The sequence below is a fragment of the Schistocerca piceifrons genome, chromosome 3, assembly GCF_021461385.2.
Source record: "Schistocerca piceifrons isolate TAMUIC-IGC-003096 chromosome 3, iqSchPice1.1, whole genome shotgun sequence".
Classification (NCBI taxonomy): Eukaryota; Metazoa; Arthropoda; class Insecta; order Orthoptera; family Acrididae; genus Schistocerca; species Schistocerca piceifrons.
The window spans coordinates 725,281,046-725,305,200 of record NC_060140.1 but is presented as its reverse complement, the minus strand read 5'-3'; the positions used below and the strand labels follow the sequence as shown (position 1 = coordinate 725,305,200).

Genomic DNA, 24,155 nt, shown 5'->3' with positions numbered 1-24,155 from the left:
TAACGACGATGCCTCGCCTATTGGCAGCCTAGTGAGCGCTTGAGACGGCCACGCCGCTGGCGCAGCCAAGTGCTCGCTTTTTCACTGCCTCGCGGATGCCACGCGCTCGCACCCACTTGCACATTGGTTGCAATTTGCAGCGTGGGCATGCGCGATGCCCTTAAATTTGAAATCCACTGACGTTTATTGTTACAATTCTTTGTCCTTTATTAAACGAAAGGACTTTTTGTTACTTTTAAATTAGTTTTCCAAACAATTCTTTTTGTGAAACATCTCATCAGAAACCATATTTGGTTTTCGACGATTTGCCGTCGTGTCGATAAGGAAAATACTTTCCACATATGCAGAGGGGATATCAGTGTGCTATCTCCTCAATTCGACTTTATTTGAAGATACCGATCTGACTTTCAACTCACATCTACTTCAGCAAAAAATCAGAATCATCAATTCTGCAGCAGTTTTCGCAAATAATCCATTGTCATTCCACATTATTTTCATTTCCGAATTTACATTCAAAACAAAATTTTCTTTTTAGGTCATAATATCAGTCGAAACTTGTGACCTGATTTCTTCGTTATTTCTTTGGCTATTATACAAGGGTTGTTCAATAAGTAATGCGGCACACTACTTTTTCCCGGCCAGTTTCGTTTAAAAAATGCTGAATTTTCTGTGGGACATCGTGGACTATTTCTTCTCCAGCGCTCTATAGTTTCTTGAAGTTCTTAAAGGTGGCGGCACTGTATGTAACGTTCAAAATGGCGTCTGTAACGGAGGTGTGTTCCAAGCAGAGAGCTGCCGTTGAGCATCACAGATATTCACAGGCGCCATTGAGCATCGCAGATAGTCACAGGCGCTTGCATAATGTCTACAGAGAACTGACAGTGAACAAAAGCACGGAGAGCCATTGGGCCAGGTGTCTGTTGTAGGTGCCACGATGAGGTGATGACATTGGCATAGGTGAGGAAATCGTTTGCTTCCGTCGTTGCTTCTACAGTGTGCAGGTAGAAGAGTGAGGCTGCATACCCATCTTTCACCGTTCTTAATACGAACACTTCTTCCTCTATTTTCTATTCGTATCTTTCTGTCTTGATTCTTGTACGTATTGTATATTACCGGCACCGATACCTATTATTCCAAGTATTTAGTACATCTCTTTGCAATTTTACAATACCGAGAGCATTTATGCTGGTCGACTTATCCAGTGAAACTGTGTTCGTTTTTTTAAAGCCGTGTTTCCATTATCAAGGGCAATATCACAACTGCCTCTGTGGCGCGTTTAGCTTCACTAAATGCAAACTGATCATCTGACGGGTCTCTTCAGGCATCATTTTGTTACTGAGTTTCGTAGCTGCGAACCTCAACGTAAGTATTGTGGTATCAGTTCGAAAGACTGACGACGATTGGTTTCACTAATACGTTTTAGAATTCCGCGAGCCATGCTACTTACTCGTACTTTCTCAGGCATTCAAAAACAGATTTTAAGTTTAAAGGCGTAGGTTCCCGCTGCCAGTGTCTATCACATTAAAAACACTATATAGTGCGTCGGGAAGGTATAAGTTAAATTACGTCATGGTCAGACAAATTCCGAAATCAGGTACTGGGTTGTAAGGCGTTCCCAGGAGCAGATATAGACTCAGATCACGATGTAGTAGTGACGAAGGGTAGGTTGAAGTTTAATCAGGAAGAATCAATACGAAAAGAATTTCGATACGGAAGTACTAAGGAATGAAGAACTACACTTGACGTATACTGTGAGAATGAAGAGCTTAGTTGGCAGTCCAATTGAAAAGGAATGTGCATATCTAAGAAGGGCAATCACAGAAGTTGGAAAGAAAACCATCGGTACAAAGAAGATAAATGAGAAGGAGCCATGGGTACCAGAAGAAACACTTCAGTTGATCAATGAAAGAAGGAAGTACAAAAATGTTCAAGGAAATTTAGGAATACAGAAATACGAATCTCTCAGGAATGAAATAAACAGGAAGTCCAGGGAAGCTAAGACGAAATAGCTGCATGAAAAATGTGAAGAAAACGGAAAAGAAATGGTCGTCGGAATAACTGGCTCAGCATGTAGGAAAGTCGAAACGACCTTCGGTGAAATTAAGAGCAAGGGTGGTAAAATAAGAGCGCAATGGGAATTCCACAGTTAAATGCATAGGAGAGAGCGCAAAGGTGAAAAGAATACATTGAGGCCTCTATGAGAGGAAGGACTTGTCTGATGGCGTGATAGAAGAAGAAGCAGCAGCCCATATAGAAGAGATAGGGGATCCAGTATTAGAATCAGAATTTAAAAGATCTCTGGAAGACTTGAAATCAAATAAGTGAGAGGGATAGATAACATTCCATCAGAATTTCTAAAATAATTTGGAGAAGTGTTAACAAAACGACTATTCATGTTGATGTGTAGAGTTTACGAGTGTAGCGATACACCATTTTCTAGGCGCGCAGTCCGGAACCGCGCGACTGCTACGGTCGCAGGTTCGAATCCTGCCTCGGGCATGGATGTGTGTGATGTCCTTAGGTTAGTTAGGTTTAAGTAGTTCTAAGTTCTAGGGGACTGATGACCACAGATGTTAAGTCCCATAGTGCTCAGAGCCATTTGAACCATTTGATACACCATTTGACTTTCGGAAAACATCATACCCCCAGTCTCGACGATTGCAAGAGCCGACAAGTGCGGGAATTATCACACAGTCAACTTCACAGCTCATGTATCGAAGTTGATGACAAGAATAATATACAGAAGAATGGAAAAGGAATTGAGGATGTGTTAGATGACGACCAGTTTGGCTTTAGGAAAGGTAAAGGTTCCAGAGAAACAATTTTGACGTTGCTGTTGATAACGGAAGGAAGACAAAGAGAAATCAAGACACGTTCATACGATTTGTCGACTTGGAATAAGCGCTCGACAATGTAAAATAGAGCAAGATGTTCGAAATTCTGAGAAAAATACAGGTAAACTATAGGTATGAAGTGATCAGATGAAAAAGGGTGTGAGACAGGGAAGTAGTCTTTCTCGCCTACTGTTCGGTATATACATCGAAGAAGCAATGATGATAGAAAAAGAAAGGTTCAAGAGTGGAATTAAAATTCAGGATGAAAGATTGACTGATGACATTGCTATCCTCAGTGAAAGTGAAGAAGAATTACAGGACGTGCTGAATGGAGTGAACAGTCTAATGACTACACGATACGGAATAAGGGTAAATCGAAGAAAGTTGAAAGTAATTATTTCTAGTAGCAGAAAAATGGAACATCGAGAAACTTAACATCAGGATTGGTGACCAAGAAGTAGATAAAGTTAAGGAATTCTAATACCCAGGCAGCAGAATAACCGATGATAGGCGGAGAAAGGGGGGATAAATAGCAGACTAGCACTGGCCAAAAGGGCATTCCTGCCCACAGGAGGTCTTCTAGTATCAAACGTAGTTCTTAATTTGAGAAAAAAATATCTGAGAATGTACACCTGGAGCACAGCATTGTACGGTAGTGAAACATGGACTGTGAGAAAACCGGAACAGGAGAGACAGGAAGTATTGGAGGTGTGGTGCTACAGAAGAATGTTGAAAATTGGGTAGACTGATAAAGCAAGGAAAGAGGAGGTTCTCCGCAGAATCGATGAGGCAAGGAGTATGTGGAAAACACTGACTAAGTAAGGAAAGGATGGTAGAACATCAACTAACACATCAAGGAGCTGTAGAGGATAAGAATTGTAGGGAAAGACAGAGACTGGAATACATCCAATAAATAACTGAGGACGTAGGTCGCAAGTGCTACTCTGAGTTGAAGAGGTTGGTACAGAATTCGTGGTGCGTCTCATCAAACGAATCAGAAAACTGGTGACTCAAAAAAAAAAAAGTTTGATTCTGATTGAAGTTTCCACCACAGCATTGCCTACTGTCGACTGCGTTGCATACAACTCTTTTAAAATCCCTCTCACCGTCTGATCTTACGCTTATAATTTCTGCGGGAAATTGACGTAGTAGGTAACAATATTGTCGCTCGGTCTTCCTCGAATATTGGATATTTAAAATTAGCAAATATATTTTCGTCAAAACAGCGTCGACTACCTTGCAGAAATACCTGTTGAAGTTTTTTGACCATCTCTATCACATTTTCACATGGGTTTTACCTACCTATTCCGATCCCTGTGGGGCATCTCATAACTCATTTGATACTGCCCTCATTATTACTTTATGAGGACTCTAAACGCAGAATTGCTCTAGACAATTTCCTTTACAGATACAAAGCACTTTCTTAGAGACATTTCTACACTCATACTCATAAATTAAGGATAATGATGATACACGGTGAAACAACGTTCTGGTGGACCGTTTGCGGGCTTAAAACACCCCGGGGTATGACGATGTGGTGCATTTCACCTGCGGTCGTCGCACGGTGGCGCTGGCAGCAGTCCACACACGCAAAGGTGTGTTGATGCATGTCAGAGTACGGTGCAGCAAGTGTGCTGACGCTTTCAGACGTGCTAATGGTGACTGTGTGTTGAAAATGGCTAAAATAATACATATCGATGACGTTATGAGGGGTAGAATACTAGGGCGACTGGAGGCTGGTCGTAGTACATGCCCTCCGTGTGCCACAAACTGTGATCTCAAGATTATGGCAAGGATTCCAGCAGATAGGAAACGTGCCCAGGCGCTACAGTACTGGACGGCCACAGTGTACAACACCACAAGAATACCGACATCTCACCATCAGTGCCCGCAGACGGCCACGGAGTACTGCAGGTAGCCTTGCTCGGGACCTTACCGCACTGGAACAGTTGTCTCCAGTCTACAAATGACTGAACAGACATGGTTTATTCGCCCGGAGACCTGCAAGGTGCATTTCACTGCCCCCTGGTCACAAGAGAGCACGTGAAGCCTGGTGTCAAGAACACAGTACATGGTCATTGGAACAGTGGTCCCAGGTTGTGTTCACGGACGCGTCCAGGTACAGTCTGAACAGTGATTCTCGCCGGGTTTTCATCTGGCGTGAACCAGGAACCAGATACCAACCCCTTAATGTCCTTGAAAGGGACCTGTATGGATGTCGTGGTTTGATGGTGTGGGGTGGGACTATGATTGGTGCACGTACGTCCCTGCATGTCTCTGACAGAGAAACCGTAACTGGTCAGGTGAATCGGGACGTCATTTTGGAGCAGTATGTCCACCTTTCAGGGGTGCAGTGGATCGCACCTACCTGCTTCTAGATGATAACGCACGGCTCTACCGAGTTGCCATCGTGGAGGGGTACCTTGAAACAAAAGATATCAGGGGAATGGAGTGGCATGCCTGTTCTCCAGACCTAAACCACATCGAGCACGTCTAGTATGCTCTCGGTCGACGTATCGCTGCACGTCTTCAAACCCCAGGACACTTCCGGAGCTCCGACAGGCACTGCTGCAAGAATCGGAAGCCATACCCCAGCAGCTGCTCGACCACCTGATCGAGAGTATGCCAGCCCGTCGTGCGGCCTGGTGATCATATCTCATATTGATGTCGGGGTACATGCGCCAGAAACATTGGTGTTTTGTAGCATGTGTTTCGGGATGGTTTTCTCAACTTATCACCCATACCGTGGTCTAACAAATCTGTGTCGTGTGTGTTCCTTATGTGCCCATGCTATTAGCGCCAGTTTTGTGTAGTGCCACGTTGTGTGGCACCACATTCTGCAAATATCCTTAATTTATGATAACGGATGTACATATCTATTGCCTCTAAACATAAACCTTAAAAGATTCAACGATGGGCTCCAGAAGTTTACTAATAAACATACAATAGAGCACTGCCGGTTCTCTTTGTATCAGGCTTTACACATGAGATTTTCCACATACAAATACAAAAGTTATTCATTACATAAGTACAAATACCGTCTAGTTCTTTCCGCGTTTCCTTACGGTTACTCAGTGAACTTCACCGACAAACTTTCAGAAGTAGTCGTATGGGGGAAAATAGTAAGCGTGGACTCTAAAGTGTACCCTTAAGGACTACGAAATGTGCCATCGAAAAATGAACAGTGCTTCTAATCGTACCTGATAAGTCATTTATGTATACTGAAGACATTACAAGTTCCACGAATTCTTCGGACGCAACCGGTGTTTCGTTAACACTGAACATTCACCGTCTACCACAATGTACTGGATTCTGTCGGATTCGCAAAATGTGTTGTGTTGTGGTTTTCGTTAGATGTTGTCGTGCTGTACTACAAGCCCCCTAATTTTCACATACCTAATTGGATGTATAACATAGTTTAAAATTATAGACGTGTCGTATACTATGTCAAACGTCTGTCACACGGCGACATATTGTCGAAACTAACTATAGAACAGTAAAGATTTTAGCAGCTTTATTGAGGTTACACAAAAATGTACAGTCAAAAGTACTTTTCTGATTTCAGCCAAGCCCTCTGTGTCCCAGCGAACCTTATCTCTGGTACAGCCTCGTTCAATAATTTTAAATCCCTTCTATCATTGCTGATTCGATGTACAGATGAACTGTAACTTCACCGACAAACTTTCAGAAGTAGTCGTATGGGGGAAAATAGTAAACGTGGACTCTAAAGTGTACCCTTAAGGACTACGAGCACTTAACTAATCTTCGATACTGTGACACACGCTCCTTCTACTGGAATCTGTTGCTTTTCACATTTTGGCAGGTGGTAGCATGGACCAAAACAAGAAAAATATGTACGGTAAACATGGGTTGTATGGTGCGTACCTACTAATTCATCGTCACTACGATGAATCACTTCTACTAAACTACTGTATCTTCAGTTTCTCACAAGTCGTTAGGTTTGCATTTTAGATTCCCGGTTTGCATGTTTTTCTTGTTTTGGACCACACAACAACCTCTGAAAGTATGTCGGTGGATTACCCTATAGAAACTAAACAGTACTGGAGGGAATCTACAACACAGAGTCACACATTTTTAACACACATTAATGTAAATCCTAAAAATGATTTAGTTAGGCTCTAGAGATGATGATTATGAAGTCCCATACTCCTTGGGCCGGCCGATGTGGCCGAGCGGTTCTAGGCGCTTCAGTCTGGAACCCCGTGACCGCTACGGTCGCAGGTTCGAATCCTGCCTCGGGCATGGATGTGTGTGATGTCCTTAGGTTAGTTAGGTTTAAGTAGTTTTAAGTTCTAGAGGACTGATGACCTTAGATGTTGAGTCCCATAGTGCTCAGAGCCATTTTAACCATACTCCTTGACAGGGCGTAGGGGACGATGCGGGAGACCCGCACCGCTGTATAGGCAGGGTCCTAGTGGAGGTGGTTTGCCATTGCCTTCCTCCAACCGTAATGGGGATGAATGATGATGATGAAGACAACACAACAACACCCAGTCATCTCGAGGCAGGTGAAAATCCCTGACCCCGCCGGGAATCTAACCCGGGACCCCGTGCTCGGGAAGCGAGGCCACGAGCTGCGGACGGACTCTAGGGACACAAGAATAATTAAAGAACTATACAAAGAACAATTAGCGATAGTAAAAATGAAAAATACATAAAAAGAAGCTAGGAATCTCACAGATATTGGACAATCATGCAATCTGTCTTCAGTCCTGTTCAATATCTGGGAATAACACGCAAAAATAGTTGCAAAGAACACTGTACAGACATAATAATAAATGGTGAAAGAAAACCCAAGCTTAGGTTTGCGGATGACATAGCTATGATAGCTCCAGGTGAAAGAAATATCTGAATTGTCTTATAAGTATTGATACTGTGTCATGGGATGAATAGAAAATGGAAATTAACACAAAAAAGACAGAAATACACGTTTGGTCCAAGGAATCAGAAGAAGTAAACATTAAAACTAGACGAAGCAAAATAAAACATTCAGGATCCTAAAAAGGTAGCTGAAGACGGATGAAGTGAAGAAAACACAACCGTAGAATCAGAAAAGCAGAAACAAAGTTCAAGAACAAAAGAAATGATTTTGTTCAAACAACGCAAATAAATAAATTACGACCGAGGTGGTTAATAACTGCATTTGGAGAATACCACATTATGGTAGTAAAACACGGACAGTAGTGAACAATGAACTGAAATCTCTTGAAACATTTGCGCAATAGTGCTGGAGACGTCTTTAAAGCAAAAAGGACACATGAAGCTATCAACCAGAAAGTCCTGTAAGACACTAGTGAAAGATATCAGTAAACTGAAAAAAGCACGAGTGGACTGGTCACATAATGCGACACAAACAGTTCCTTAGTGTCCTAGAGCATTGTAAGGAAATACAGGCCGAAGGAGATTGAAACTGGCATTCTAAAACAAGCTAAACGTAAAGTGAGAGTCTATAATTATGTAACAATGAAAGTAGTGACTTCTAATAGAGGCGAATGGAGAAACGCCAACCAATCGAATGGCTGATAATGAAGAAGAAATCGTCTTTGTTACTCTTCCAAGTTCATTACTAGAATTTGGCTTTTTGTGAATAGCTATTGTATGATGGTGTTATGGCGAGGCAATATTCAGACTGCCTACAGACTACGTGAGCTCCTTGTCCGGTCTACCGCCCTGGGATGTGCTTCCTTCCTAGGCGAGTCTAGGCCGTCGCTGGTAATTCGCCCGCAGGGGTATCCTTCCGCTAGCTGACGTGCCCCAGTTTCAAGGCGCCGGGAGCCGACCGCCCGTGTCTGCTCTATGACGCATATCCATTGTGCTCCGTGCATTGTCCGAGAGCCACAAAGCCGCAGTGGAAGAACGGAGCGATGCATTGGCGGTGCGCCATTCACCCGACGCTTCTGCGGTTTCTCTTCTGGATAGGTTGTCTCTGCCCTCATATAGACTCGCGGGACACACTGCTGCCAAATGATTCAGGGGCACGTAAAAAGACATTTTCCGCACTTTGCATTACTCGTTTTCCCTTTCGTATTTCTTATAGTGTTCATTTGCTCGCTCATATTGCTGCCCATTAAAACTACAACTCTGTGAAGACGGCACGCTTCGACCGTTAGCACCCACAACATTAGTGACGTGTAATGCCACTGGCTAAGCCGTATGTTCGATGTCTCCGTGACATTATCGTTCAACAGCAGATGCAAGACTTCATATTGCCCGCACTTTCTCTACAGACCTCGATACAGACGGTGGTACACTTTTGCCTTGACCAGCGCATTTCTGAATCTCTCACTACTGAAAACATCTGATCGTGGGCTGCCAAGAAAGAGAAAGTACGCCACCATTCGCTAGCCATTACAATTGATCATCGCTGGCACAGAGTTGACGCAGCATGGAATGACGTACCAGGATCCTTCATCTAAGCTCGGTTTGACTCGAATCTCGGCCGTTTCAGGACCGTTGTCGCTGTCACAGGTGACCCTCATTCCGTATAAACCCAAATAACTAACAAGTTTGATCATGCGTTCTTTCTACTATGAAGTATATTTACAATAAAAAATTTGCTATTTTTTATCGTAGTGAAAGGGCACTCCTGCAAGTATTAGTCGACCACAATGTTTCTGCATCTGTGAGTGAGGGAGCTTCGGTCGGCTTATCGTGATTTAATGTGTAATCGGAATTGATCCATGCGTAAGTAATCTGACAACATTGACAGTGCGATGCGTTTTCTGTAGCAATTACTGTGCTTGTATACTGCAACGTCATCACATGACTTCGATAACGGCAAAGGGCTTAATATATTGTGGTTGCGTGGTATTTGCTTCAGCATCGCATGTCTCCGATTACAGCCAAGTGCGTAATGTATGGCGCTTGCGTAGTATTTACTTGAGCCATTTCCAACGGGTATACTAACAAAGGTCGGCGATTACTTGCTGCAGTCTTACGTTTTGTTCGTATGGTTTATTTTATTATTTTTTATCATTTTAGTGTAATTTTGTTAGCTCCATAAACCTGTTACATAGGTATATTAACACAGTTATATGCCGTTTTCGGTGCCAAGTATTTCCACTCTCCCACATACTTCTTGACAAACATTAGTTTCATTACCTATTTTTCACGTGTTTCATTTAATTACTCTAACTACTTTTAAAACGTTTCAGTTCCAGAATAGTTTACAGATAATTGTAAGTTTCTTGCATAGCTGTACGTACGTATCTGTCAAAAATGTATACCTGTCGAGCTGATGTCACAAAAATATTTGTAATGTCGTAACTGCACCCCAGTTTGTAACGCAGCGTCAATCACATTATGATTCTCCCGACACTGTGACCTGGCCTGCATTATATTGTTTATCTATTCGACGATGCCAGGCTAACTTTTCTTACCTCTTATGACGACGCCAGTTTGGCTTAATAATATTGGTGTAAAAAGCGGCGTCTTGTGTTTTAGGTGTGTCTCGTCACATTTTTAAGCTCGTGTTTTCTATTTACACGAAATTATCTAATTACACGAAACTTTAATTGTTTTGTAGTTTGTTGTTTAGGAGACGTATATAGTCTTGCATCATATTTGATTTCCCATTTTCCAACAGATTTGTAGATGGTCATTATAGACCGATATCGGTAGTCTGGCTACAGTTTGTTTGTGATCATTTACTGAACTCGAAGAAAAGTTTGAGCTGAATTCTTAAGTGGTATGATTTCCGTGAAAATGACTTTTTGTACGGAATTGTGGTTCCCCAATGAAAATTAACGTGATCAACTGCTCTTTGGTTGATATACTTCGGTGTAAGAAAGACTTTTTTTGCGCAAGTAGAAATATAAGGGAAACTTGAACATTTATTTAAGTGAATGCTACATTGTGATCAACATACTCTAATCTCCTGACACGATCTGAAAGCGTATTTGTATCGTTTCGGATATGCAGTACTAGCGGAGAAACCCTGTGTTGCCCAGAGATTTATTTATAGCTGTGCGTCCACCCGCGTTACACACAGCGTCTGGCCTTGTGCTTAATGTTTATGACGTCATATCTCCTGAACCGTGGCTTAAGCGCACGTTTGTGTGACGTCAGCAATGTAGTGTTAACAGCCGGCCGACACAAACGCTTTGTCAAAGTTTTCGTGAAACTTCTTTGACCAAGCAACTTCACTGGAGCTACTACACAATAGTAAAATTTTTCGTCATAGTTGTTTGGGAGTGGGTGCCGAAAAGTTAACTGCAGCTTATGTTGTTGGAGAGCGCATTACTGGAAAAGAGAAAATGGAAACGATTGTGGGTGAAACCATGGATAGCGAGTGGAGAAGCTCGGAGGCTTCACCAGATTTTTGCTTCATGAACTACAGTGCGAGGACGTGAAGAACAATGAAAATTATTTGAGAATGAGAGAATATAGATTTCAGTTTGCCCTCATGGAAGTGACCCCTCATATTTGCATACACGATACTCATTTAATAAATACCATCTCTTAATTTCTTTCATCATAATCGACGTTTTTGGAAAGCCTGGAACTGTGTAATTCTCAGTCATGATTTCAAAAATGAAACACTTCATTAGGAATGCATTTTTTCACGATTAACGTCATGTTTTTCGAGAATTTATTCTCATAATAAAAAAGAAATATTAACATAGATATTTTGTATATGTGTTGTTTACCTTTCTTGCCCTACAATTATATTTTTATCTTCACCTACAGTCAGACATTTCTTTTGGGCGATTCTTCGAAACATCACATAAAATACCTATGTAAATATTTTTACTTGATCATAAGAAAAAATTCTCTCAAAGCATTGCGCAAATCTTGAAAAAATACGTAAATGGTGCAGTGTTTCATTCTTTAAATCATGAATGCTATCTCCGCTAAAGATGGTCTCACAGCTAATTTCAGGTTTTTAGCAACAGCCGAACGCTATTCCAGGTTTCAATATATCACCCGAATCCAACAATATACCGTTTTGCATTATTATTCCAGAAACATGTGAACCAATGTATAAATTACTCAATGAGGCATTAACGGAAGTTATGTTAGGTTATTTGGATTACTAATAAACACATTTATTTCACTTACGTATACTTTAAACTCACTTGGATTTTCAAATCCCAGTCTCCTTTCGCATCCTTTCTTTTTATATGTAAGCTTAACATCATCCACAGTGCAGCAAATTCGAATGCAGCTGTTTCTTTGCAAGGTTTCAGCTGCTTACTACGGTTTTAGTAGTCACCGTGCTTTTTGATGCAGTGATCACTGTGGTGGTAGCCACGCACCGAATATACACCATTTTATAACTTACATGCACTAAATCAAGCGAACTGACATGTAAACAATGGCCTCACTCTAACTTTTATGTAAGATCGTTGCTAAAAGTTTCCATACCACACTTTCAAACGTTTGATCAAAGGACTTTGAGAAAGAGTACGTATGTCTATGGGCTTTGATAAGTATTTATAGTTGGCCACGAACGCTACATTGCTGATGTCACACAGCCGTGCCCTTAGGCCTGTATTTATCGCAAGCCACGTCCTGAGCTATGTATCGTTCATCGATATAATTTTGAAGGTACATTCAGAGGGATATGTCAGTACTATCTCAAAATATGTTGCGAATGGATTTAGTAGCAAAGAAACAATAAATTTAAATATCAAGCACGATGCGGCAGTTTTTCACGTATCTCACTGCTTATGACATCATATCTCTTGTACTATGTTGTCTTACAATGATATAATTTTTCATTTGCATTGAGTGGCATATGTGCATACTGTCAGTAAAAAGTGTAGCGAATACAGTTAGTAGTAAAGAAGTAATAAATTACGCCATGCTACATGCGAGAATTTTTCTGTAAGAACAGCAGAAAAGGAGTAAGCGATAAGCATTTTTCCAATCATTCTGTAGGGGTTGTCAGCGCAAAAAATTAGAAATTATGTGTAAAGATTTTCCCAAGTCCCTAAGAGCTCTCATTCTCAAGTACTAAATGAATAAAGTAGAAGAATTAATGAGCCGTGGGCTCCGATCCTCTTTCACCCCCAAACCTTTGATAGACAGGTAGTTCTTACCCCCACAGCGATTGTTACTTTGCAGTAAGGTATCTGTGTACGAAGTTAGTTGAAATCGGTTCAGTGGTTTAGGAGGAGATGTGGAAGACACATACACACACACACACACACACACACACACACACACACACACACACACACACATTTTTATAATATGTATGCATACGTTCAATAAGGATGTAATGCCTCACTTTGTACGGTCTAACACCCAATCACAATAAACGTGAATCGCAGTACCTACTCCGAACATGTTCAAGATCAGCATGAGTTTTCGAAGTCCCCAGCTACCAAAACTACCTTATACTTGCTGTAAAATGCATGCAAAGAATTGAAAAGATTTCTCTAACGGCAACTTACTAGGAAAACGGATCTGCTGAAGGAAGAATGTGTATAGTAAGTAAAATGCGTGAGAACATGGGACCATCAGAGGAAAGAGTAATAATTTTCAGAAATGGCTGCGGGATCGAAATAATTAAAGTTTAATTTAGAATAACTTCGTATTATTACTCGATAAATAAGTGACAAATTGTTGTAGCATTTGTCCTCTAACAGACCGAGTGCAGTAAAATTTCACAAAGTGTTTGAATTCCCACAGTAATATTCGATAAATGGAATGGTGTCGTAGACCACGGCCCGTATTCAAGGACGAAGAAATGACACACCAACATTGAGCCTTGAACATGGAACAAAGCCTTTTGCTTCGAACAACAGATTTAACCTTAATAACAAGTAACTGACACCTATAAAACTGAAAACGAAATATGACGCCGATGTATGCTTGCAAGCAAAGATCGTACCATTTATTTCTGTATACTGCAGCACAGAAATGGCCATTAAAACGAAACATAAGACGATTATCTAATCAGAGCGGTTAGTGTCCTGTTGATTCAACGATCCGATAAACATAAATGTTGTTTTGTCTTGTAGCCTACGCGTGTGTGCTGCACGAAGTTCTACCTTGCTGACATCGAATTGGTCAGACAGCTACTATTCCAAAGTACATCATGTAGATATACATTCGCTTATTACCCAAAGACTGTGGTATCCCTAGCAGACGAAAACCGTGCACAGCGTCTCTTTGGATCCCAACAATGACTAACAATAACTTAAGTAAATTATTTGACATAAATTTTCTAATGGATGGTTTTCTAAAGAAACCTCCTATCCTTCCTGGTGTTGCAATTTTGATGGCTAGAAGTTCCCTAGTCACTGAAGTCCTAAAGCGACGGATACAGCGATGAAACTACCATCTCATCATCCTGCCTTAGGCGTCAGTCCTTTCCCTTGTGGTTTCATTCGATTTCTTGGTGCGTGGCTTTAGCATAGTAGAAACGGCAATGCTGCATGGAAACGAAACACAATTACTTAAACAAGGCCGTCACGAAAACACAAAATCAGCTGTAATGCGTATTAAGTTACGAACAACAAGTTTTACCAAGCGACCAACTTCAAATCACGGATTTACATTGCGTCACTTTAAAGGTTCCGTGCCTTATAAAATGGATCCATTCGCTTACACATTTTTTCAGCAACCACGAAGGGCATAGTCGATAGCCCATTGCGCTGATCAACATATTGTGTGACCAGTTCTTTTTACGGACTCTGTATGAAAAACAAGTGCATGATTTGTTTTGCAGAGTGCTGGATGTGAGTTGGGATGAAATCTCAAGCCTTCTGTATGTCCATTTCTACTCTGTCTCCTTACACTGTTCGTGTTCCACGTAAGGGGGTCGCCATTTTTCATGCTTCTGCGATCAGAGCGGAGCTCGGCTCCTTGTGCCGCAGTACAGGTGACGACGTGGACTTCCGACATAGATGTAGGCTAATGCTAGACATTGTTTCATTCGCGGGAAGAAATTACGGAACGCTTTTGTAGTATGTCTGTGTCTGATGAAACCTTATCAGCTGTACCAATTTCAAGTTATTGTGTTAGCATTTGCAGAAACTTGCAGATGCAGAAAAAGGCAGTCGGGAGCCCGAAATATTTCGTGGTGTTTTAATTTAAAAGTAAGTGAGTGATAGACACTATTTCTATTAATTGCGGAGTTTGAGAAAAAGGCACTGTTTTGGGTCAGATTAGAGCCTGTGTGGTCGATACTGTCTGTTAACAGGCAGCAATTCGGCGTTATTGTCCGAGTGTAGGGTAACTGTTGGAGCGAGTTAGGCACGCTTTCTGCTCGGTAAATCGCGGAAAGGACCGCCGAAGCAACTAGCCGCGCCTCCTTACATCTCTCACTCTTCTCTCCTTTCTGATCCATCTTTCTCTGTAATCAAGCAAAATTTACCTTTTTCTGTAGTTCACAGTATTCTGCTTTACGTTTGTTTACTCACATCTCACAATGGAATGTCGACACATGAAATGTGCAGAATACGTAGAGTATCAATGCTCTTTCTCTCTGACTAACAGTGTGTAAAAAAGTGTACAAGTGTTATAACATTTCTCTCCTTAATACTAATTAAGGAAGGTCTCTTACCGGACATTGTGATGTACGTAAATATAAGGTAGCAATTTGTTTCGATTTATTCAAAGTTAATTTGCTTAACAATTTGGTCCGGTATCTGACTTACATAAATACGAATAAGGAAACATAGTCCATACGTCATTTAAAGACTTTTGATTTTACATAGAATAATGTATCTAACTGAGCGTTGCCATCTTTTTAAAAAATGTGTGTGAAATCGTATGAGACTTAACTACTAAGGTCATCAGTCCCTAAGCTTACACACTACTTAACCTAAATTATCCTAAGGACAAACACACACACCCATGCCCGAGGGAGGACTCGAACCTCCGCCGGGACCAGCCGCACAGTCCATGACTGCAGCGCCTTACAACCTCCGCCGGGACCAGCCGCACAGTCCATGACTGCAGCGCCTTACATCTTTTTAGTTTCTGATTTTATTTTTGTGTTCCTCCCCGCCCGTCCAACTCTCCTAATATGGTTCCTTTTGAAGTGTGAAATTTGAGGCCATTTGACTGCGAGTTCAAAACTGGAAAATTAAGGTAAAACTTCTTTTGCAATGTGTAATTTCTACGTGAGGAATTAAGGTATTGTGTAATGTAGACTGATTGTTTACTTCAGTCTACATAGCTGAATCCCTACTCAAATCACAGGTGGAATTGGTTGGGGTGACGTGACAGGTAAGTTGATACAGAGAAATGACGAAGCCATTTCATTTTACGATCCAACATTATCGCCCCAGTGGCCTTTCACTTCACTTTCGAGGAATGTTATCAGGTACACTAAAAAAAAAAAGTTTTTTTCAGATATTACTCTCTTGTACTCTCTTGAAATAACTGGAAGCCAACATGAACCGTCAAACAAAGGGTAATGACTGTCATTTAAAATTTGCGCGTCTGTAATAATTGTGAGGCAAAGCGTTACACTATGTATGCGGGAAATTATGGGTTATTGGAAGTAATTATAAAAATCCGAAACCATATTAGATTTATGGTAAGAGTGGAGACGACTACAAGAGCCACGGGGAAGATTAAAAAATTAGATTTTCTTCAAAATCTTCTCGTCATTTTCGGGGTAGCCCAACTTCTCTTCATAATTACAAATAAAAACGGAAAATGCGTTGAATCTTGACGCAGAATCGTCAAAAGAAAATGTTAAATGGATTCAAGTAGGAACCGAGAACATTGCAGAGGTTACTAAGTGAAATGAACATTTCGTCTATAGAAAAACACAGGGATATTTGTTACCATGTAGGATATAAGTGACGACTCTCATACGTTCGATCTGTCGTAGTGGCTTGTAAGTAGCGATTTCACGAACTCTCCAAATCTGATTCACAAACGTGTTACGATTTAGATGTGTGCTGTGTGGTTATTTGGTGGATACAGGTGCGAGAAACAGATGCTGTTCCTGAACAGAAAATTCGGATATTAATTTTTTCTACATCTAATATCAAATAGTAAAAACAATACATAACTTTGATATCAGCGTTAGTTCTAACAGGAGATCTGAATGTAGAAATATATACAGCTTCGAAAGATTACAAATTTGTCACTCATGAATACAATGCCTATTCACTCATGAGATTTCTTCCTGTATTATGTTTTGAATATTTTTCTGAGCCTCTCATGGGAACTGAGCAAATAGATAATGAATTGCGTATGTCTTATTTGATCACGTTATGTTATCTGACATACTGATTTTGTTTTCAGAGAAGAGGCCCGCATAGATCACTTGATATATTAACATTTATTATTACGACGCTTAGGCTACTGCCATCATCGAATCAAAACTGTAAATTTGGAAATTAAAGGTGAGTATAAGTTGCAATAAAACCTATTCCTAAGCGTGACGTCAACTCATATTTTTTCTTACAAATGACATGCAATTTTGATTTTCCAGTTAAGTGTTTTGGTAGAATGATAGCAGTAGAAAAATTTTAATAATAACCAAACAGCTTGATCCGCAAAAGTCCACATAATCGATGACTGTTTTTGAAAAAATATTTCTTTATTAATAGTCTTTTTGTTCTCTTTGGTTTATAGATAATTTACTATTCAAACAACCTTCATCATCATCCACTTCACAAAATAGGCTACCTGCTCTTTCCCTATTTGCAATCTACTTTCCGTAACACTCTCAGAAGTGTCAAATCTCAGAGCTTTTTAGGTTTTATCATGGCAATAACATTGTATAGTTTTTGTTTCTGGTGAGCTAATGACATTCTGTAAGTCCTACTGACATACGTCAGTTCTGGCCCAAGAGGAACCCGGTACGAACGACGGTGGAACTACTGAGACGGCCTTTATAAATAATTGATATGTGTTATGAACATCAGAGGAAGTACAAGATGTACTTGGAAAACTCTGAACGGTATGTTGTTTACTCACGTAAACCTAAAGCCATTAAATACAAAAGTCTTTTCGCCTTTATACGGCATTCACAAAGAGTTAATCTTGGGTGCCACAGCTAATAAAATAGAGATGCAGGCAGTCATCGCGAACTTTTGAAAAACCTCTACTACGACTTTGCTGCTGACAGTAGTAAATATACATATTTTCTGCTTTTTGTGATTCGAATAGTGCTATTTGTAGCAGGGAAAAGAGGAAAGCATTTACATACCTGTGTTAGCATCTCGCTACAAAAATACAATAATCGTTAAATCCGTCCCTTAAACGCTAAGAAAGTCAGGAAAGATACACGAAGCTGCCGTGCTTCTGCAGCCTAAGAACAGTTGCAAGGTACGAGCTGAGCGACTTACTGTAGCTCTCGCTCTACGACACCAGTCGAGAGGGGGAGGGGGGGGGGGTGCGCTCGCCAATTGCAGGCAGTAGCAATTTTAATTACTTACCTGAAAGCACTATCAAAAAGGCCAACTATTCCACTTGATGTAAACAGGTATAGTGGTTGCGTCGCCTCATTTTTGCGGTTTCCTTTCTACTGATTTCACTAATTTTGTGAATTCTCTCGCTAATCCAAAGTTACTGTAATACCAGAATTAATATTTCACTCGACGGTGGAGAGTACCCTATTTTTGAAACTTCCAGACAGATGAAAACTGTGTGCCGGACCGGAACTCGAACTCAGCACCTTGCCTTTAGCGGAAAGTGCCCTTAACGACCCAGATATCCAAGCTCGACTCAGGAGTGACCTGTACAGTATAATAAATTCACATACTACTTATCTCCAACCTCCCAAACTTCACCGTTCTCCTGCATACTTTGCGGAATAATCAAGCCTAGAAAACAAAATACTGCAGAGAAATGGCGCAGCTAGATCCTGGATAACTGCCACTGTAAAGTTTTTCTGCTACAATGTAGCAAAACTTCAGCCATTAGAATTGAGCAGTATTTACAGTGGTAACTCGTTTATCCGGCCCTCTTTACTGTTTAGTACTCTATTCCCCCGTTTATTTCGAGTGTGAAACGTCATCAGAGAGAAAGTAGGTGGTGTCATGCCACCTCGACAAAGGCAAGATGTACTGCACAAGATTGATGAAGGATCATTGTTGCAAAACATCAGAGCTGAAGGAGTTAAAGGCTTTTAGAAACGGGTAGTAACGTAAACGACTGGCTGCGAAATGGGATTGATTTCTGATGACGAAATTTCACAGCTTGTCAGTCTGCAGAGAATGACAATTGTAATGATGGTTTACGTAACGGATTTGATTCTAACTATGAAAACATTACGAGACAAGCAGTGTCAGCAATGCAGCTGGACCAAATAAAGGTTTGCTTGGAACGCCAGCCGGCAACAGCTCCGGTGAAACTACTACTGGTGAAATGGATGCGTGATCATGCTGCACATACACGACTTGTAAATCTGGATCGAAAAGGGAATGAATATTTCAGGCTGTACAACTTACCCTTTTTTCCATACTTAGTGGACTTTCGTGTGGAAAAAACATGCAATATGTGTCTTTACGTGAAAACTGATGTAATATCTGTACTCGTATTTGTAGCACTCACACTTAATAAAATATTCCAAGCCTTTATGCTGTGATCCAGAGACTTATGTATTAAAAGCTTACGTTTCGTCCCCATCTGCAGAGAACATCAAGGGTTGGTGTAGCGTTTTTAAACGTCCGATGCACACCCTGTCTCGCTGCTAATCGCCGTTGGGTTTCTATAAAAAATTCATTCGTCCACGACTTGCTGGTCTGGAATATTTAGTAACTGTGACATTTACGGCCGCAGAAGTTCTCAGTTTTTAGCGTTTAAGCCATGTCATTCAGTTTATTCACATTTTCAGGGTTTCCAGATGTTAGATTATAAGGATGACACAGTTTCACCTACTCCAGATAACCGAAAGCTCCACTGTATTTTATTTCTGTGAAATGGTTATACTCTCTTAGGAACTCGGAACGACAGACATCCCTCGCAGTACGTCGTTCTTTATACTTCTATGTCACGCAGCAAGAGTGCTAATACGTCACCAAAATTCATGACAATGAAAACACAATTCCGCCTTGAAATGTTTCACTATACTTAGAAAAATTCGTTCTTGCGTGTTTCACGTTGTTCGGGTATTTCGTCGAAGGTTTTCGCTGCTCCTATTGATATCTATTACCTAGTGAACCATTCTGCCAAAGTACACTTTCACTATTACCGTAAGCCCTTTTTTCGATGTCTCGAACCGTTTTCTATATTGGGTGTAGCGAGTATTAAGCACAGATATCTCTATTTTTGGTTGAGGACAGAGTACTGATCAACATTACATCAGTGTTTACGTCGTTTGCAGACTAATAATTATTGCTATTAAAAGTTACGTGTTTTTAGTTCGGGTAGTACCTCCAAGTGCATGTAGCAAGAGCAAGCCATCAACGTTCATTTGCCCCTTGCAGAGTAGGTAGGTTTTGAACTGTGGTGACATGGATGCAAAGTGGTTTGTCTATACTGACGGGGGTAGTGAACTTAGTGTATTACACCACTGGCCATTAAAATTGCTACACAACGAAGATGACGTGCTACAGAGTGAAATTTTACCTACGCTGAAGAAGATGCTGGATATGCAAATGATTAGCTTTTCAGAGCATTCACACATAGTTTGCGCCGGTGGCGACACCTACAGCGAGCTGACATGGGGAAAGTTTCCAATCGATTTCTCATACACACACAGCAGTTGACCGGCGTTGCCTGGTGAAACGTTGTTGTGATGCCTCGTGTAAGGAGGAGAAACGCGTACCATCACGTTTCCGACTTTGATAAAGGTCCGATTGTAGGCTATCGCGATTGCGGTTTATCGCATCGCTACATTGCTGCTCGCGTTGCTCGATTTCCAATGACTGTTAGCAGAACATGGAATCGGTGGGTTGAGGAGGGTAATACGGAACGCCGTGCTGGATCCCAACGGCCTCGTATCACTAGCAGTCGACATGACAGGCATCTTATGCGCATGGCTGTAACGGATCGTGCAGCCACGTCTCGATCCCTGATTCAACAGATGGGGACGTTTGGAAGACAACAACCATCTGCACGAACACTTCGACGACGTTTGCAGCAGCATGGACTATCAGCTCGGAGACAATGGCTGCGGTTACCCTTGACGCTGCATCACATACAGGAGGGCCCACACGAACCTGGGTGCACGAATGGCAAAACGTCACTTTTTCAGATGAATCCAGGTTCTGTTTACAGCCTCATAATTGTAGCATCCGTGTTTGGCGACATCGCGGTGAACGCACATTGGAGGCGTGTATTCGTCATGGCCATACTGGCGTATCACCCGGCGTGATGGTATGGGGTGCCATTGGTTACGCGTCTCGGTCACCTCTGGTCGCATTGACGTCACTTTGAACAGTGGACGTTATATTTCCGACGTGTTACGACCAGTGGTTCTATCCTTCATTCGCTCCCTGCGAAACCCTACATTTCAGCAGGATAATGCACGGCCGCATGTTGCAGGTCCTGTACGGGCCTTTCTGGATATAGAAAATGTTCGACTGCTGCCCTGGCCAGCACATTCTCTAGATCTCTCACCAATTGAAAACGTACGGTCAATGGTGGCCGAGCAACTGGCTCGTCACAATACGCCAGTCACTACTCTTGACGAACTGTGGTATCGTGTTGAAGTTTCATGGGCAGCTGTACCTGTACACGCCATGCAAGCTCTGTTTGACTCAATGCCCAGGCGTATCAAGGCCGTTATTACGGCCAGAGGTGGTTGTTCTGGGTACTGATTTCTCAGGATCTATGCACCCAAATTGGGTGAAAATGTAATCACATGTCAGTTCTAGTATAATTTATTGGCCAATGAATACCCGTTTATCATCTGCATTTCTTCTTGGTGTAGCAATTGTAATGGCCAGTAGTGTAGTTACGACACTGCAGAAAACATCTGGTAATAAATTACGGGACGTGTTTTGCGGGAAAACTGTGAGATATGGAGAAATAACCACACCGACACTACATATTAAGGTGTCAGCCATAAAACTATCTGCACGTTTATCTGTTACACGCTGTATGCTGAAGTTGTTCATATTACATGCGACAAGCTGCAGAACTTCTATGTATATGCAGGCTGTTGAGCGTCACTTGTTATCCGAAGCGCTGACGTGGCAGCCGGGCGCAGTGCTCCTTGCGCCACCTGACCTAACTTCTCGCCCCTGGTTTTATTTTGCTCTTCCCGGAGTCTCAGTGTCGTAACGGCGGCGTTATTGGTGGAGGGCGGCGAGTGAGTGTATTTCCTTTTCAACGAAACGAAATCGGAAATGTGTGGGACTGCGCTTCCCAGGACTGACTGGAGCCCCGCCATTTCACGCCCGAGCAGACGCGAAAGCGGCGTCGTAAATCCCGGCCCCAAGCACCAGCGCGGACGGTGGGCGGCGCGTCACCTCCCTCCTGCACGCCACTGTGCGCTGAGTAATGCTGCGACGTTGCAGCCTGCGCCTCGCACGAGACGTAGACGAGGCTACAGTGCACTTAGAGTGGGGTATCAAAAGCTGCGACGTCCGTGCATACACATTTGTCGTTTCGTTCGCCAGGAAAGTTTGAATGCCAAACATAAATTCTGTTGCATTGACCATACCGCTTAACCTTTGAAGCAAAATCGTTATCAGAAAATTTTTATCTCAGATCTTTAAGTTAACAAAAGGTACTGTAACGTGTTGCTGATTATTACACGCCCGAAGAATTTAACAGAAAAAAGTCTAGATTTGATTTATCGCTTCGACAACCGAGTTGACTGTACATTATCGACAAAATGAAGAAAAAGTTTCGCCAAATATTTTATCTGAAGTTTAGAAGGACACAAGATGGTTCCAGTGATGGACAGGTTTCTCATGCCAGGAGGTAGAAGCTGACTGTTCTTCAGTTGTAGAGGAACACGCCTGCTGTTGTTTCTCATTAAACTTCACTTTTGTCTTGCCAGTGTTGATAAACCCGATGCTAAACGAATGGCCGTTGCTACTGCAGCTGTACTGATAATCTTCACATGGAATTTGGATCCCCTCCTGGTAAATTTAACAAAATAATTACAAAATTTACACTAATGAAAAATAGGATAGCATTCTTTTTTTAAGGAAACCTACTACATTTTAAAAATACAAAGATTTTTAACACGAAGTTTTTTAACCTGTCGTGCTTGTCCTATTATGAGACACAACTTTTGTGCTCAACTCCGGACAAGGGATAAGTCTCACAGACAAACATACTAAAATCGTCTTTCATTCTTCAGGGAATATTCTCATAATGCCAGTTTCAAAAAAAAAAAAAAAAAAAAAAAAAAAGGAAAGAAGTGATCGTGTGGAATTGATGACCGGGTGGTCCCACGCGGTGTACTCCGGCCGCCGGGTGCAAGTATTCTTTCAGGTGACGCCACATTGGGCGACTTGCGCGTTGGTGGTGATAACGCAACACCCAATCCAGGAGCGAAGAAAATCTCCAACCCGACCGGGAATCGAACCCGGACCCACCCGCTCCATGGCACGCAAACTCGTTACCGTTCAGCTAAGCAGCTGGACTGTTTAAAAGAAATCAATTTGGGTCTAGAAGATAATGAAAGCTGATGTCGATGGTCTATTGAGGGGAAAATTCAGCATCAAGGTAACGGCAGGGCATTTTTCTATCCCTAAGAGCTCATTAGGAGAAAATGTCGCTGTCTTTAACAATGCAGCAATGGTACGTTACGGAAACAGATTTTAAAACACTTTCCCTCATAAGTTGTAAGATGAGCTAATGAAACATCCTAAACATTTGGACAACTGACTTTTGCGCATAAACAGAATAGATTTTTTAAAAATTACTTCACTGTTTAGTGGCACATGTGAAGCGGTCATACCAATCTAAAATGAACAAGAAAACTACTGGCAAAAACAATTTTAGGTTTGCATGAAGCGGCATTCTAATATTTCCTTACGATGTGACCAATTTACCAGCTTTCAAGGAGCACTAATTTTCAACAGAGAACAGCTTATTTTGAAGGCAAAAAACAACAATATTGATATTATTATTCTGTTTCATTTTATGTTTGTGTTCACATTTGGAATGTTTTCCAGCGTTGGGAACAGTAACATGAACCATATCACTCTGAACATTGTCTTAATATGTGTGTGTGTGTGTTTGTGTGTGTTTGCGTACTTGTGTGTGTGTGTGTGTGTGTGTGTGTGTGTGTGTGTGTGTGTGTCTGTCTGTCTGTCTGTGGGTTCCATTCCTAAGGGACCAAAGTGCTGAGGTCATCGGTCCCTACACTTACACACTACTTAAACTAACTTATGCTAAGAACAAAACACACACCCACGCCCGAGGGAGGATTAGAACCTCCGGCGGGAGAGCCCGCGCAATCCGTGAGATGGCGCC

The 24,155-nt window shown here is 41.7% G+C and overlaps 1 protein-coding gene across 1 annotated transcript in view; it reads left to right on the top strand.

The window, feature by feature from the left end:
• The window catches only part of LOC124789000 (octopamine receptor Oamb-like), a 596,669-nt gene that overhangs the window by 530,436 nt on the left and 42,078 nt on the right, over positions 1–24,155 (top strand). The window lies entirely within an intron of this gene.